This window comes from Scylla paramamosain, chromosome 6 (genome assembly GCF_035594125.1).
Source record: "Scylla paramamosain isolate STU-SP2022 chromosome 6, ASM3559412v1, whole genome shotgun sequence".
Classification (NCBI taxonomy): domain Eukaryota; kingdom Metazoa; phylum Arthropoda; class Malacostraca; order Decapoda; family Portunidae; genus Scylla; species Scylla paramamosain.
The window spans coordinates 29779497-29796996 of record NC_087156.1 but is presented as its reverse complement, the minus strand read 5'-3'; the positions used below and the strand labels follow the sequence as shown (position 1 = coordinate 29796996).

Here is a 17500-nt window from a genome sequence, read left to right as displayed (position 1 = left end):
AGGGAGGGAGGAAAGACAGGTCACTCCGGTAGGCTGACGGGCGCTCCGCTGCAGGTTATTTAGTGCAGCTGGACGATGGCTGGCCTTAACGATAGGGCTTCACTGCCCTTAACAAGAATTACTTGAAGTTGGGAGTTGGTTGGCGGCGTGTGCGGTGGAGATGACAAGCCTGCGTCTGCCAATTAGCGTTTTTTGTCCTTGCCCGAAGTGGTTTGAGCTGGTTCTCTCATTTGTTTTGCTGCCTTTACTTTGAACTTTCTTTCAAGACCTCCATTCACTTGAGAACAACAATTGCACGTTAGACTAATGCAAACTTGTTAATACTGCTATTATCCTATGTTAATTTTGGAGCAAATATAAAACAACTGTCAGAGCCAGCGGCATAAATCAGATATCCCTTATATTAGCATCAACCAATCACCAACCTCCTTTTAATTCAAAGTCCATCTCTCCCGTACCGTGAGTGGCTGGTGGGAGCCCGGTGGGCGGGGCCTCGAGCGTCCCTCCCCTCGTCTCTGAAGTGTTGTCAGGGGAGAGCTGCCAAAGACTTCAAGATGATGTCCAACACAATATAATATGTCACATCTTTTCTAATAATTATACATATTCACGACACATTATTGCGAAAGTATAGTCACGTAAGATATTGCAAGTGTCAAAATGAAAGAAATGTGCTAGCAACACTAAGAAGTAGTCCAGGACTCCGTCGAGCATCAGGCGTGATCACCTCTAAGGGCGCGGGGGAGGCTAAGACAGAGGCCGTGGGGTGGGGAGGGTTTTTGCTTGGCGTCTTCTTATGTTGAGTCTTGCTAGCAGCCGCCACCACCGCTCTCCTGAACCTCCCGGCCGCACCGCCCTCCTGCACCGCCGGTAAAAGCCAGGGCCGCTACCTTCTGCAGGGAGCTCCCCGGAGAGACCCCGCAGCACCAGCCGGCCGCTACCACCGCTACCACTCATCACAACACTAACTGGCTGCTGGTCGCTGTTTTTGAGGTGAGTGGTTGATGGGTCGTGCAAGATCCCCTCAACTCCTGTTCAACTTTGGGATGATGGCGGTTTTGCTTTGGATCAATACCCAGCCATGACGTCACCCGAGGCGGCGGCATGATGACCTGAGGAAGGCGGCGAGAGGGAAGGTGGTGTGGCTGTGACTGTGACTGTGGATGTTCGGGGTGGGTGTGACTGCAAGCACAGCCCCTCTGCCCCCTCCCTCCCTCGCCGCTCACTCTCTTTCTCTCTCCCCTCGCCCTTCTGCCTCACTCTTTCCCTCGCACTCACCCTCTCCCTCCCCCTCTCCCGCATGCACAAGCAGAATGCAACGCTGGCGCATTACAGGCATGCACGGCCGGGACCAGGGCGTGTGTACGTGCGTAGAGACGGTGCTTCTGGCCGCAGCCGTGCAGGAGGGAGGGAGGAGGGGCGCCTTACCCCTTGATGCACGCCTCACACACAACTACACCAGTTTTTCCATTACTTGTTGACGTAAAGCGCGGAGAGGACAGCTTCCCTCCGCACCTCTCTTCTCAGTCGACACAATAACATCTCGAATATTTACTCTTCTTGAGGCGGCGGATTGCTTCCAGATACGTCAAGTGTTGCAGCTGGAGTAGAGTAGAGGTAGGGAGCTGCAGCTTGTGGAGATCTATAAAGGTGGTAACCCTAAAGAAGCGAGTTAGTGAAGACTCGCCAGGCACAGACGTGCATCTCGAGCTGGGCGGTTCCAGACTCCTGCAGGAGAGGTAGTGCTGACCCTGACGCGACACGCCCCGTCCCGCCCAACCCCGCCTGTGGCTGGAATCAAAGTAAACTTCTTAACTCGTTTTCGTATGCATTGGGAATCTGCTTTGATTTTGTCATCAAGCATAGCATTGTTTGCGGGCGAGTATGGGGTTTGAGTTGTTCATTAACATTATCATAGCTGATCTAGCATATTTATATGATTCTTGATTCTATTTCACCCGATGTGTCCCGCCAGCCTGGCCAGAACTGCCTCGTGTACACCTGGCTCATACTTCGCAAACCTTTGACAATAATCTCTTTTATGTACTAAAGTCTTCAAGATCACTCATTATAATGAAAATTTGCATAAAGAGACTCGATGCGTTAGGTGAAAGCAACACAACACACAATAGCGTAACAGGGAAACAGCTAAGCACCTCAGGCGAAGCGCAGCCAGAAGGTTAAAGCAACAACGTCTTTCAGGGCCCTGCCACCTTCTTGGCCGGCGGCGATTACGTTAACGCTAAACATTCACTGTCTTATGCGTGTGTTTAAGGTGCTCAATGTCACCAAGTGTACAGTGTTATTGATTCTTACGTGTGTGTGTGTGTGTGTGTGTGTGTGTGTGTGTGTGTGTGTGTGTGTGTGTATATATATATATATATATATATATATATATATATATATATATATATATATATATATATATATATATATATATATATATATATATGATTTATTAGTTTTATTTATATATACTGTGCATGTATTTTTTATGATTATAATAGATATTTGAGTCAATGATGGATTTGTCATTCATCAGTGTTTGTGTTACTGGCTGGTACAGTGGTAAGGTGCAGGCAGACTTAGCAGCAGCTGGCGGCTGGTCTTTCCTTCCCCACTTGGGCCTTCTTCAGGCCGAGGTGGCAGATGAAACAAAATATTTTAGGTTTTGACGTCGAGGAAGGGGAGAAGGAAAAATGCGTTCACTTGATGGTGACTGTCTTGAGGAGACACACGCCATCAGGGTGTCGTGCTTCATTAAGCGCGTGTCACTGGGGGTGCATGCAGTGTCCCGCGGCGGCCAGCCAGTACACGGCCCGACACCTGAAAGCACAAGGCGTCCAGGATGGCCTTGACAAGGGAGGCTGCATGCAACTTTCTTTTGTTCCGAGCCCAACAGAGCGGCGGCGGAGGGGACACGAGCGTGGTGGCAGCAGCTGCCAGCATGGCATTTGCAGTTTGAATTTAAAGGTCCCGCGTTGGGCTGGGCTACCTGGCGACTGTCAAAGTTTTTTCTTTACCTTTTTTTTTTTTTTTTACGCGGGTGCACGCTGGCTGCTGCAACCCGTCCGCCGCTCTGCCGCGCCCCTTACCGCGCCGCACATTGACACTAGTGCTCGGGAAGATTGTCTGTGTCGGTAAGAGTGTGTGAGGACCTGGTGTAGTGCTGTCTTGTGTCTGGAGCAACGCTGATCCTCGTGGTGGTGAGTGGCTCGGCTCGCCTCCCGCCGCTCGTGGTGGTGGCGAGGTGTCTTGTTGTTCCTTGACATTACACTTTTTCCCTCGCGTCCGATAATGTGATCAATAATTTACTGTGGTGTGGGGAGTGAGTGATGGCGGGCCGGGCCTGGGTGCATGGGTGACCGTGCCTCGAGATGCCTGACGAGGGTCCTGCTGAAGTGCAGAGGGAGAGGCGGGGAGGCTGTTTGTCCAGGGCCGGTGCCGGCCGGAGTGAAGCTGCATTCTGTGTTTGACGATGAGAGAGAGAGAGAGAGAGAGAGAGAGAGAGAGAGAGAGAGAGAGAGAGAGAGAGAGAGAGAGAGAAACTCGTTGTGTTCCTCAAAAAGTGCACACCACTTCATTTACCAGCGATTAGGAAAGGAATCAGCACAGTTCATCCCTCACTCCAGCACGAGCAGGCGACACCCTCATTAAATCCAACATCTGAATTATTCACCGCCGTAGTCTGCGTTGGTTGTTGTTTTTTTTTCCCACCGCTACGTACACTAATAAACTAGCTGCCAAAAAAACTACACGCACGAATAAAGTTCCTTAATTTACGCGCACTCTCAACTCTCTTTATGTTCCGGCTATTTTCTCCTTTTTTTAAGTCACATCTCTTTATGTCCTTACTTTATTTTCCCGGTGATGGCGTGTTAGTGGCTGTCGTGCGCCACCGTCACAGGAACGCCGCCGTGCTGTATGCCGCTGGCGGTGGAGGCTCCTTCCTGCGCCACGATCAGAATAGAGAGCAGTAAATGCTATGCGACTAAGAAATCATTGCCTCTTCTTAACTTTGTTTTGGAGACATTGTTTATTTCCATTAAAAAATCATATTAAACGCAGAGGCTTAAATACGCGCACACACTTAACAATGTATAAATGGCATACATAAGCAGGTGACGAGCAAAGGAAGGGAGAGAAGAGAAGCAAAATTCCATGTCATGTTACTTCATGAGCGGATATAAAACTGTCCTTCTCACAGTTCATTTTTTTTCTCTCTTTCTCTCTTACTATTTTTTTTCTCTTTTTTCTTATCTTTTTGTACCTCTTCCACCCCATTTCACGCGCTAGTATTTTCAGTATTTAAATCGGACGCAAAAAGAAAAAAAAGTAAGCCATGACCCAGAAATTATGTTGTGTTTTCATTTAGGCTTCGACGAGGCGGAAAATATATGGCGATGTTTTGCAAAAGACTAAAATGATTCCTGCTTCTATAATGGTGTCAGCGCCAGGACAGCAGTATCAAATAGTAATTAAAGTCATGATGGCGTCGTTTTCTTTATTTTCATCTTTTAACAGGAAATAATATCAAAATCGCCGGGTGCGCGTAAATGTTAATCACCTGCGTTGCTCCGCGTTAATTAGTGTGAATTACCGTTTTTTCCCCCGAGAGCCGTTTGCAAAATCAGTTTCCTTTTACTTTTACACCAAATGCAAACCATCTGTGTGTCTTTCTGTTTGTCTGTCCCTTGGTCTTGCGTCCTTTTTTTTTTACTTTTCAGCTTTTTTTTCTTTCTCAGTTAGCTGTTCTTTTTTGTGTGTCTGTCTGTCTGCTTCTCTTTCTGTCTGTGGTTTCTCTCTCTCTCTCTCTCTCTCTCTCTCTCTCTCTCTCTCTCTCTCTCTCTCTCTCTCTCTCTCTCTCTCTCTCTCTCTCTCTCTCTCTCTCTCTCTCTCTCTCTCTCTCTCTCTCTCTCTCTCTCTCTCTCTCTCTAGTACTTTTCTCTGACCTTGAAAACTCGCGTCTGACTTCATTTGATTCACAGCAAGAGAGAGAGAGAGAGAGAGAGAGAGAGAGAGAGAGAGAGAGAGAGAGAGAGAGAGAGAGAGAGAGAGAGAGAAAGGTGTGAGAAATGAGCATACCTCTCAATTACTCTCCCATTAACGTGACGTGACCAGCAAACAGGTACACACACACACACACACACACACACACACACACACACACACACACACACACACACACACACACACACACACACACACACACACACACACACACACACACAAGGAAGAACCACGTGTGTGTGTGTGTGTGTGTGTGTGTGTGTGTGTGTGTGTGTCTGTCCATGTGTGTGTGTGATTTAACCTCTGCAGTGGGACCGTCCTTGCCAAGTTTTGCTCTTCGTCCTTGTTTGCTGTGGGGGAAAAATAGAGGTTAACTGCCCTCCCTCTCTCTCACAGTAGTACTCCTGGCTCTCCCCGGAGGTCTCTCTTCCCCTCCTCTCTCTCTCTCTCTCTCTCTCTCTCTCTCTCTCTCTCTCTCTCTCTCTCTCTCTCTCTCTCTCTCTCTCTCTCTCTCTCTCTCTAAAACCCTCCTTCCTTCCCTCTCCCTTCTTATTCTGATTTTATTTATATATATTTTTCTCTCCTTTCGTCTACTCTCTTCCCTAAGTGTCCAAAATTATCTCTTTTCTTCTCTTCTCGTATTTTTTCCTCCCTAACCCTCTTTCGTTCCCTTTCTCTTCCCTCCTTTGCTTCGTTTCTTACTTCTTCCTATTTTCGTCTTATCCGACTCTCGCCGTTCTCTCTCTCTCTCTCTCTCTCTCTCTCTCTCTCTCTCTCTCTCTCTCTCTCTCTCTCTCTCTCTCTCTCTCTCTCTCTCTCTCTCTTCACTTTCTACTTCTTAACTTTTTCCTTCTACTCTGTTCTGTTTCCTCGTTGCCTTTTTCGTTTCTTAGGTTTTCTTCTTTTTTTTTTTTTTATTAATGTATCTCGTTAGTTTTCTAAGTTGTGGGCTAATTCCAACAGTTTGTCTTTTTTTTCTTTTTTCTCACTTCCTTTCGTTTACTTTGTGAGCATTTTTCTATGTAAGTTATTTATTTATTTTTTTATTTGTCATTGCACTTATTGTTTCTTATCGATCTCTTTCTTGCATGTTTGAATCCCCGTGTCTCTCTCTCTCTCTCTCTCTCTCTCTCTCTCTCTCTCTCTCTCTCTCTCTCTCTCTCTCTCTCTCTCTCTCTCTCTCTCTAATTCACATTTTTCCCCCATGCAGTACTTGTCAACTCCCACACCCTGCCTCTTTTTCCCCTCCCTTTTCCATTTTATCTCATAGCTTTCCTTTCTCATGCCACCGAGATCCTTTCCCCCAAACCCATCTATTTTTAGGCCGCCCCCTTGGCCCTCCCACTTCACCTCCCTTCCCCTCCTCCTCCTCCTCCTCCTCCTCCTCCTCCTCCCTATCCTCCCACCCTTTCCCCCTCTTGGTCACCTAACAGTGGTGGTAACAGTAATACTTGTCTGATTGTTTTTCTCTTTTTTTCCTCTCGCTCTTTTTCGCCCCCGCCACTCACTCACAGTTGGCACCTGTTGAGCGCTTAATGTGGCACTAATATTCCCCCCCCTTTCTCTCTCTCTCTCTCTCTCTCTCTCTCTCTCTCTCTCTCTCTCTCTCTCTCTCTCTCTCTCTCTCTCTCTCTCTCTCGCTAGCTCGTCTCCCTCCCATCACTCCTTCCTTCCTTCCTTCTTCTTTTCTCTTCCTGACTCTCGTGTTTATTTCACCGCTTCAATAATCCGTTTTAAGCACTTTTTTTTTTTTTAAGGGGTTAGTGGTGAATACTTTTCCCCCATCTCTCTCTCTCTCTCTCTCTCTCTCTCTCTCTCTCTCTCTCTCTCTCTCTCTCTCTCTCTCTCTCTCTCTCTCTCTCTCTCTCTCTCTCTCTCTCTCTCTCTCTCTTTCTCCCTTTCTCTCTCTCTCTGCAATGTCATTTTTAAAACTTTTCTTACATTATTATCATTACCACTACCACCACCACCACCACCACCACCACCACCTCCACCACCTCCACCACCACCACCACTACTACTACTACTACTACTACTACTACTACTACTACTACTACTACTACTACTACTACTACTACTACTACTACTACTACTACTACCGCAACAAAAACTGCAATAGCAACAAAACAGCTACAATTAATGCTATCACTACTACCACCACTACAACAACAACAGCAACAACAACAACAACAACAACTACTACTACTACTACTACTACTACTAATATTACTACTACTCTTACTGCTAAAACTACACACTGCTGTACATAATGTGAAGAGCTCGTCTCACTTAGCGTCACGGCGGCACGCAGTTGCATATACTTAGTGCTGGCGACTTTATAGGCAGCGGGGCGGCGTGATTCTGAGTTAATTGTGTTTTTGTGGAGGCTCGTCACTCTGGTAAAGGTTTTGACTGAACGAGAGGAGAGATGCAAGGGAGAAGGATGGATAGCAGGCCAGTGGAGGTTTTGGAAGAGAGAGAGAGAGAGAGAGAGAGAGAGAGAGAGAGAGAGAGAGAGAGAGAGAGAGAGAGAGAGAGAGAGAGAGAGAGAGAGAGAGGCAAACTGAGTGACTGACTGACTTACTGAGGTGATAAAAAAAAAAATCATTGTAGTCATGCTCTACAAAATTGATATTTTGTTGAATTTTAATTACCTTATTGTTCCACAAATTAATTAGGTACTTTTTTATTTTCTTTTGTAACTTCAATATGCTGTCCTCATCTTCTTGTCTTCTTTTATTTAACAAGACTGGAAAAATAATAAAATCGCGTGTTTTATTTTAATGAAAAGGAGTGGAAATAAATATTTGATATATGCTTTTTTCCGACAGTATTTTTTTCTATTACATGGGCGCTTGTAATTTTGTGACTTTTATACGATGTTGGTCCAATTTTTAATTTAACTATATACATTCTGTGTGTGTGTGTGTGTGTGTGTGTGTGTGTGTGTGTGTGTGTGTGTGTGTGTGTGTGTGTGTGTGTGTGTGTGTGTGTGTGTGTTTTCTAGCACCGCTTATTTACCTTATGAACTTTTAAAACGTTTACCAAGTCAAATTAGGAAAAGAAAGAAATTAGTTTCGGAGAAAAAAGAGTTGGCACCTACATCAGCATTTTCTGCGGCGTGGGAAAAGGTTCAGATTTATGTGTCATTGGACAAAGCGTCGTGTGGAGTGGAATGCTGTGAGAGTTTAATGAGGTCTGGTCTGAGTGTGATTTATTCTCACAAAACTGTTAAAAATTTTTATACGCTTTTAAAAAGATTAGCAAATGTTTTAACGAGGCATCGGCCTTCGTGGTGCCTCCTCTAAAGCCTTACAGAAACAGTCGGTACTAAGGCGTGGGCGGTGAGCAAGCATTTAACCTTTCCTAAAGCTTTTCGATGCTGTTGACTTATTCTTTTTGCACGTTAGAGGAATGAGCGGCAGCTACACAACATAGGCTCATATTCCTAAGCGGTTTGTCTTATCAGGACTATTTTCAGAGGCGTAGAGATGAATGGAAGTGTTGTCATGGGTCTGTTTCTTATTGATGCAGAATAATTACCATCATTTGAATTATGAGAACTCCCTTATGAACTACACTAATTTCCGCTAGAGTTTGCTGAATGGAAGAGATGAGACAACGAAATGATTAGAAATACGGTTCACGGCCTGAAGACTCGGCGTGACTGTGATGCTGCTCAAGGCGGCGGGCGGCGGCGGGGACTAGACGCCACGCGACCTCTGGAGGTGGCGGCGGGCGAGCGGGGCCGCGGCGTGGTGCTGGGTTCACGGAGGCTTTGTCACCACCATTTGTATCCCTCAAGGCGGCCCCGGCACCCATTACCGCGGCCTTGAGTGGAACCGGCAGTCTCGCACGGCCGCCATCTTGGTCAAGGCGTCGTGGCTTCTGGCCGCCTCCGCTCAAGATATGCAGTGTATGGCGATGCCGTGAGCGTTAGTGGCGGAGCAGCAGGCTTGGTTTAAGTATCATTGAGACGAAAGCAGTATGGTCGACGTATTTCATTACTGTAGAGGAAAATATGCGTATTTGCGCTACATCTATGATATTTTGTGTAATATTGTTGTTGTCAGGAACAAAAAAACATGGGTTTTCAGCTCTCAGTATTCGTATTTGGATGCAATTAACAAATGCCGTGCCAGGTGGCGACTTGCCAATTATAACAAAATCTACAGGTAGCTGCTCTCCGTCCAAATTCTAAATTAAGAAAAAAATAACAATCAAGCAGTGTGGGATGAGGCTCCTTAGGAACCTTCGCTTCCATACTCTGATATTGGGTTTAAGTATATATCAATGCCAGTTTAGATTGCTATTGAAAACAGTCACGCAGACAAAGTAAATATATCACTTATCGTAACCATGACCTCATGTCTGTTAAAGATAGTATGAAAATCCGTACTTCATTGTAATTCTACAGAAAATTCCACTCAGACAAGAACAAACTAAGGGAACTAAAAGATATTAACTACTCGATCACATTAAATTTTGTCGTCATTGGTGTCTTTCAAAATTATATTCTTAATTTGCACCAAACAATTTTTATTTACCTTGAGGAGGAGTCACGACAATCAGAGTGAACAGAGGCAGGTGGGTCATTCACGTCCAAGGCTCAGCAGTCGCCGCGGCAGTACGGGCAGGAGTAGTGCCGGGATGCATTATAATGAGACAGTAATAAAACATGACCCGTGTTTTACAGCTGACGCGGGAACTGTGAATGAAGCGTTCGTCTCCTTGCTCATTATATCCTTCCTTTTTCTTTGTTTCCTTCTTCTGTTTTTATTTTTCCGTTCTTTTTTTCTTTATTATTCTGTTTGTTTTTCTCTTTTTCCTTTTTCCATGTCTTCTTCCTCTTTTTCATCATCATCATCTTCTTCTTCTTCTTCTTCTTCTTCTTCTTCTTCTTCTTCTTCTTCTTCTGCTTCTTCTGCTTCTTCTTCTTCTTCTTCTTCTTCTTCTTCTTCTTCTTCTTCTTCTTCTTCTTCTTCTTCTTCTTCTTCTTCTTCTTCTTCTTCTTCTTCTTCTTCTTCTTCTTCTTCTTCTTCTTCTTCTTCTTCTTCTTCTTCTTCTTCTTCTTCTTCTTCTTCTTCTTCTTCTTCTTCTTCTTCTTCTTCTTCTATCCTTGTACTATTATTATTATTATTATTATCATTATTATTATTATTATTATTATTATTATTATTATTATTATTATTATTATTATTATTATTATTACTACTAGTATTTTATTATTGTTGCAACAACAACAACAACAACAAGAACAGCAACAACAGCAGCAGCAGCAGCAGCAGCAGCAGCAGCAACAGCAACAACAACAACAACAACAACAACAACAACAACAGCTACAACTACAACTACAAATACTACTACTACTACTACCACTATTACTATTGCTGCTGCTGCTGCTGCTGCTGCTGCTGCTAGTTGTTATTGTTAATAATACATTCGACACTTGCGTTTTTCTTTTCTTCTTCTCCTTCTTCTTCTTCTTCTTTATTATTATTATTATTATTTATTATTATTATTATTATTATTATTATTGTTATTATTATTATCATCATCATCATCATCATCATCATCATCATCATCATCATCATCACTATTATTTACCGAGGAATTCAATATGCGAAGATTATCTCAAAAGAGAGAGAGAGAGAGAGAGAGAGAGAGAGAGAGAGAGAGAGAGAGAGAGAGAGAGAGAGAGAGAGAGAGAGAGAGAGAGAGCACGACTTTGTAGAACTTCAGCACTTGTCATATCGTGAAGGTAAAGATTGTTGAGCGTAGACAAAATATACTTCATGCTCTGGTCCGTATTTTTCTCCGTACTGTTGAAAGAGCATGAAAATATAACGAAACGGGAAAAAAGTCAGTTGTTGTGCATGTGGCACTCTCTCTATAAAATATTCCTACCTATATCCACTCATTATCACTGTCCACGTACCTATCTAATAATTTAAACCGTTCATTGCTCTTTGATTTTTCCTACTATCATCTATAACTTTTAAGATGTAATTTTTTTTTGTCTTACAGTCTCTCGAATATATACTCTAACTTAACAAAGATAAAATTAAACTCGTATTTTTTTATTCTCTTGTGTCCATCCAAACAATTCATTAGTGATGTTAGTGCTAACAAAAACGAGCACAGCAGTGAAAGGGTTAATTCTCTGTGTTGACTCGTCGCTAACATACACTAACCATGTCACCAGTTAAGAAGAGCTTCACTGATTGACCAAGATACCTGACTACCCTCTCCGGTCGCGTTGCACCTTTAGTGATATAAATAAACAGTACTTGATTCATGATTATAAATAATGAATCGAGTACTTATAAGGAGTTAAGAATTTTCAACAAAGGAATTTTGTTCGGAATCTTATTTTGTTATTTTTATCCGCGAGTTACAATAAAAGTACATCATGAATTTTCATATAATGCGAGTTAGTGTTTTCTTCTTCTTCTTCTTCTTCTTCTTCTTCTTCTTCTTCTTCTTTGTATATAATAGCATTAATAATAATAATAATAATAATAATAATAATAATAATAATAATAATAATATCTATTATTATTATTATTATTATTATTATTATTATTATTATTATTATTATTATTAGTAGTAGTAGTAGTAGTAGTAGTAGTAGTAGTAGTGGTAGTAGCAGTAGTACCAGCAGCAGTAGTAGTAGTAGTTATAGTACTACTACTACTACTACTACTACTAGTAGTAGTAGTAGTAGTAGTAGTAGTAGTAGTAGTAGAGTAGTAGCTAGGATTCACTGTCTTAGAATAATCAGATTTAGTTATGCTTTTTAAACCTTCAGTTAAACTCAGTACCATTGTTTCCAACGTACTCCCCTTCAGCCGCGCCTTGTTTGATACATAAAGACGAATAGATAAATGACAAATACGAATGAAAAAGGTTAACTAGTATTTTCGAAACTATTTTCTTAGCGATTTTGCACGTACAGAGTGGCAAGCCTGGTGTAGGGAGTGGAAGTCTTGATGGAAAGACTGAAGGCGTGAAACAACAAATGGAAGGTGTAGCAGAGGAAGTAGAAGACGTGATAGAAGTTGAAGTCTTGGCTGAAGGATTGTAAAACGATATAGAAGAAATGAAAGACGTAACATAAAAGAATCATAAAGAAACACAAAGAAAGAACAAAACCGTTGTGAACTTCCTAACCATTATGAGGCAGTTCCTGATAAGCTACGGACATCCTCTCTAAAATCAACAGTACCAGACAATGAGGGAGCTTAGGGCGTGGCATGACAAGGGCGTGTCTTCCTCTTAATCATTGTCATTATCATCACCAGCAACAACAGGAACAAGGCTATAGAAAAACAAAGAGGTGAAAGAAAATATATAAGGCAAATAATGAGCTGCAATCAATACATCAGCAGGGGAAAAAATTGGTGTTGAAATAAATAAAGCAGCATTAAAACAGCTCCAAGTCATCATCGCCGCTGCTATCAGGGCGGGACGAGGCTAATGTTACTTTTTGCCGCTTTTTTTTTTTTTTTTTTTTTTTAGTTTAAGTTCTTTTTCTGGAGCTTCTTTCTTTTCCCCCGTCGCGTAATATTGTTTAAATGTTAATTGTCTGACCTGCACCAGCGATTCATCTCGTTTTAATTATTTATTTTATGCGAATATTCATCAGTTCCCGTGTTTTTCGCATTCTTTTTCTCCTTCTTTCTTCCGCTTTTTAATGACGGGAAGGTGTGTGTGTGTGTGTGTGTGTGTGTGTGTGTGTGTGTGTGTGTGTGTGTGTGTGTGTGATCCCTGACGTTAAATAGCCGAAATGTTATACATTCTCTCTCTCTCTCTCTCTCTCTCTCTCTCTCTCTCTCTCTCTCTCTCTCTCTCTCTCTCTCTCTCTCTCTCTCTCTCTCTGTCTGTCTCTCTTTCTGTCTGTCTCTCTGTCTGTCTGTCTGTCTGTCTGTCTCTCTCTCTCTCTCTCTCTCTCTCTCTCTCTCTCTCTCTCTCTCTCTCTCTCTCTCTCTCTCTCTCTCTCTCTCTCTCTCTCTCTCTCTCTCTCTGTCTGTCTGTCTGTCTGTCTGTCTGTCTGTCTGTCTCTCTCTCTCTCTCTCTCTCTCTCTCTCTCTCTCTCTCTCTCTCTCTCTCTCTCTCTCTCTCTCTCTCTCTCTCTCTCTCTCTCTCTCTCTCTCTCTCTCTCTCTTAGTGTTCTTTCCTCTTTGGCCCTTGTAATATTTTGATGCACTCTTCCTTCTGGTCTCGTTGTGTGCGTCAGTCTGTGTCGGAGGAGGTGAGTGAAGCTTGGTAAATATTAACTCTCAGGAGATCCGGGCCACGCTTGTTCTGCTTCGTTTTATCTGGTAACACTTTGACCCCAAATTGAAACGTATATTCCGGGGATGTGTTGTCCTTGTTCTCGTTCACTTTTTTCTTCTTCTTCTTTCTTTTTCCTTATCATCGTCACTGTTATTAATTTTGTTTTGTGATATTTTGTTGTTGTTGGCATTGTTTTTTTTGTTGTTGTTCTTGTTGTTGATAATTTGTGTATTTTATTATTATCAGGGTAAATTTTTAATAATTTCACTTTTTTCTGATATATTCTTGCAATTGAAATGAGTCGTCTCTCTCTCTCTCTCTCTCTCTCTCTCTCTCTCTCTCTCTCTCTCTCTCTCTCTCTCTCTCTCTCTCTCTCTCTCTCTCTCTCTCTCTCTCTCTCTCTCTCTCTCTCTACTCTAAAGGGTTATTATGGTAAAGGGAAGGCTTGGCTAGACCCTTTGGAAAGATCATAACCTGGGTCATTCCCTTTTCCCTTTTTTCCCCTTCCTCCTTCCTCCTCTTTCCTCTTTCTCGTTGTCCCTTGCTTTCATTTTTCTCCTCCAGTCCGTCGTCTTTTTCCAACCTCACCCCCTGGACTTGCCCTCTCCCCAAAAATCATATATACGTATGTCTCGCTCGCTCCCTCCTCATTTCTTCCCCCTCTTGGCCCCCTGTCCATTTTCTTCGCTTCTTCAACTCACTTTTACCTCTCCGTTATTCTTCCCTCTCCCACTTGCCCTCTCCCTAAATAATCAGTGCCTTCCTTCCCTTTTCTTTAGCTGTTCTTTTTCTTTCTCTCACTCTCTTTCTCGTCCCCCTTCATTCCTTACTCATTTACCTTCCCCTTCACGCACTGTTTATACTTCTTTTCACCTTCTTATTCTTCGTGTCTCCCTCTGCTTTTTCTTTCTTTTTAGAATTCTTTCTCCTCCCCTATTCTCCCTACACCCCATCCATCTATTTTTCTTTTTCTTGTCTATCTCTCTTTCATCCCTTTTTCTTTCTTGCACTTCCTATTTTTCTTATATTTTTCTTCATCCTTCCTTTCCTTCCTTCACTTTCCTTCCATCCCTCCCATTCTCTCAACCTCCTCCTAGTTTCTGTCTCATCGCACTCCCATTCTTTTCCTCCCCTCCCCTTCTTGCCTCCTGTCCCATTCCCCTCTCTCCATTCTGTCTTCCCCTCCCTTTACCCTTCTATCTCCCTTACCGTACTTGTACAATTTTCTCCCTTCACCCCCGTCTCTCCCTTCCCAATTATCTCGCCAGAAACAGGTATTGGCACCTCGTTCTTACCTCTCATCCGTGCTCGTCCTTTCCTGTCCTTATCTCTTTCTCTTCTTCCTTCCCATCAATTCTATCTTTCCTTTCCCACTGCTTTCCTTTCTTTCCCTTCCTCTTTCTCGGCACGTTGTTGATTCATTTTGTTTCTCTTCTATTTTAACTCCGTTTACTCACTTCCCTTTCTTTCCCTCTTTCTATCCACTGTTCTCTTTCTCTTCGCCTCTCTCGTCTATTCTACATCCTCTTACTAACCGCCCTCCTTCTACTTTCCCTCCTTTCTATGTCCTTTTCTCTTTTCCTTCCCATCTATTTTGAATCTCCTGACCCGCCGCCCTCGGCCTCTCCCTCTTTCTATCCATGTTTTCCTCTTTCTTTTCCCTTTCGTCTGTTTTAACTTTCTTATCCCATCGCCCTCACGTTTTTCTCTGTTCCTTTCTATCCATGCCTTTCTTTTTTTCCCTCTCGTCTATTTTAGCTTCTTTAACCCATTGATCTCCGTTCTTCTCCTTTCTCTCCTTCGGTCTACTTTTCTATTTCTCTTCATGCCTTTTTTCCATTCACTTATTTCTCTTTATGCCTTTTTTTTCCATCCACTTCTTCTTATACACTGTCCTCTTTTATCTCCTTCTCCTTATCCTTTATCTCCTATCCACGTCTTTCTCTTCATCTCCCCCTCCATCTGTTCACCTCATACCCACTGTTCCTCTTCCATCCTTCTCCCTTTTCATCCTCCTATCCATTATCTCCTATTCCCCGTCGGTTCACCTCTTATCCACTGCTACTCTTCCCCTCCTTCTCTCCCTACCCTCCTCCTCCTCCTCCTCCTCCTCCTCCTCCCCCTGCCCTGCCAACAACGGGTATGACAAGCTTCAAAGTCCATCGGGAAAATTTTTTATCTCTTGTATGGAAAGTATTACACAGCGTATTTTCCCCCAGAGAACGCGAGTGAGGGGAAAAAAACTGTTGGTGTGAGTTTTGGTGTCAGAGCGGTATGTTTTTTTTTTTTTATTTACTCTTTTTTTTTTAACAGTTTGCTCGACCCTCTCTTTTTTTTTCTCCCCACGTGATTCTTTTTCTTTCGTTTTGGCCTTTCTCCTTTTTCTTTATAGTTTCCCTGCTCAGATCATGTTCCTTTTTTATTTCTTTTTTTTTTCTAGTTTATTTTTGTTATTGTTTACCTTTCGGTGTATATCTTTTTTTTATGATTATTTATTATTTTATTTTTTATGCATGTGTGTTTGATGTTTTGATTTTGTACAGGGGTGTTTTTTTTTGTGTGTTTTTTCTTCCTTTGTTTTCTTTTTTCTGTGTAGTTTTCTTTTTTTTTTTAATAGACTGGTTCGTTTTTCTTTTCTTCTTTTTTTCCGTGTACTGATGCAAAAGTTATTAGATTCCCTGTGCTTGTTTCTTTATTTCTTGCACTTTTTGTTTCTGTCCCTTATTCATTCTTTTATAAAACACTACTATTTTTTTATGTCTCCATTTTCTTTTACAGTTTTTTTTTTTAGAGATCCTTCATTATTTTATCAGCTTCAAATAACAGAACTTAATGATCTCTGTCAAGTCTTTATTTCCGGTGATCTGTGTTCCCATTGCCGCATAGTCTTGTGTTCGTTTACTTCTCTTGTCTTTTCTTTCCCTTTTCTCTCTTTTTCTCTTCAGGTTCATGTGTGAGCAGCTTGGGTTCAGCGTGTACCATGACTTTTGTTCTTCCTTTCTTATATTCTCTCTCTGTCTGCCTCCTTCTCTCTGCTTCTCTCTCTCTCTCTCTCTCTCTCTCTCTCTCTCTCTCTCTCTCTCTCTCTCTCTCTCTCTCTCTCTCTCTCTCTCTCTCTCTCTCTCTCACTCAATAGACACTTTAAGACTTGCAACATACAACATGCAACAAGAAAAAAAAATAAACAGCGGCAGCAGCAGCAGCAGCAACAGCAGCAACAACAACAACAACAACAACAACAACAACAACAGCAGCAGCTGCAGCATTAGCAACAGCAATAATAATGATAATAATAATAATAACAATCAAAATAATAATTAAAAAATAAATACATAAATAAATAATAATAATAATAATAATAATAATAATAATAATAATAAATAATACGATAACATTAATACAATAACAATAGCAAGAAAAAAGGAAAATGTTACGAGATCACATCATGAAATCTGAAGGAACACGTGTAGCTCAACATAATATCATAAGCCATTTCTCGTCCCTTTTACTCACGCACCTCTTTACCTATTCATACACCGCCTCGTGCTGCTGGTGCACTTATTACTCTGGGTTATAAGAGGCCCGCACCGCAGAGCCAAGCCGCGGCGGGAAGATGGAAGGCCTAGGATAGAGAGATGAATGATAGAGCAAACTCACCGAGCCAAGCCAAACCAACCATGTGTGTCTTGGTATACTTATTGCTATGATTGTTACTGAAGAGTATTATTAGAATCAAACCATATCTTATAGTAGAATGGCTTCAGAATTAAGACTTATAGTGTAATGAAGCCATTTTTATATTGAAATAATATGAGTGATGCATAGTAATGTAATTTAATAATTTACTTGTAATAAAGTACATTTTCACAATAATAGTATAATTATAGGTGAGTTCATTCATTTTTTTATAATCGAATAATGTGAGAATTTAGAAATATAGTGGAAATAAGCCATTTTCATTACAGATTTATAAAAATATTAAGAATTATAGTAGAAATAAGCATAGTATAGTAGAAATAAGCCACATCTTACGGTACAATAATAGTAAGATCAAGAATTCTGGCAGAGTCAAGCCACACAGTGAAGAAATAGAACTCTCAAACCACATACAACGGAATATACTAGGGAGAAGAATACAGTGAAAGATGAATACATTTATCTGACAATGGGAAATATGAAAGCGAGGCTGAAGCAGAAACAATATCTTACG

General features: G+C 42.0%; 1 protein-coding gene across 3 annotated transcripts in view; it reads left to right on the top strand.

Moving 5' to 3' along the window:
- LOC135101593 (uncharacterized) overlaps window positions 1–17500 on the top strand; it is a 258587-nt gene that overhangs the window by 89834 nt on the left and 151253 nt on the right. The window contains exon 1 of one of the 3 annotated variants that reach the window (XM_064005762.1): window positions 1–993. This exon is cut by the window's left edge and continues 544 nt beyond it. The exons of 1 other annotated variant lie outside the window; for it this stretch is intronic. The gene's annotated coding sequence lies outside the window, so the exon portion shown is untranslated. Of the gene's footprint in view, window positions 1618–17500 lie in introns of all 3 variants that reach the window. One more of the 3 variants, XM_064005760.1, reaches the window with a different exon arrangement.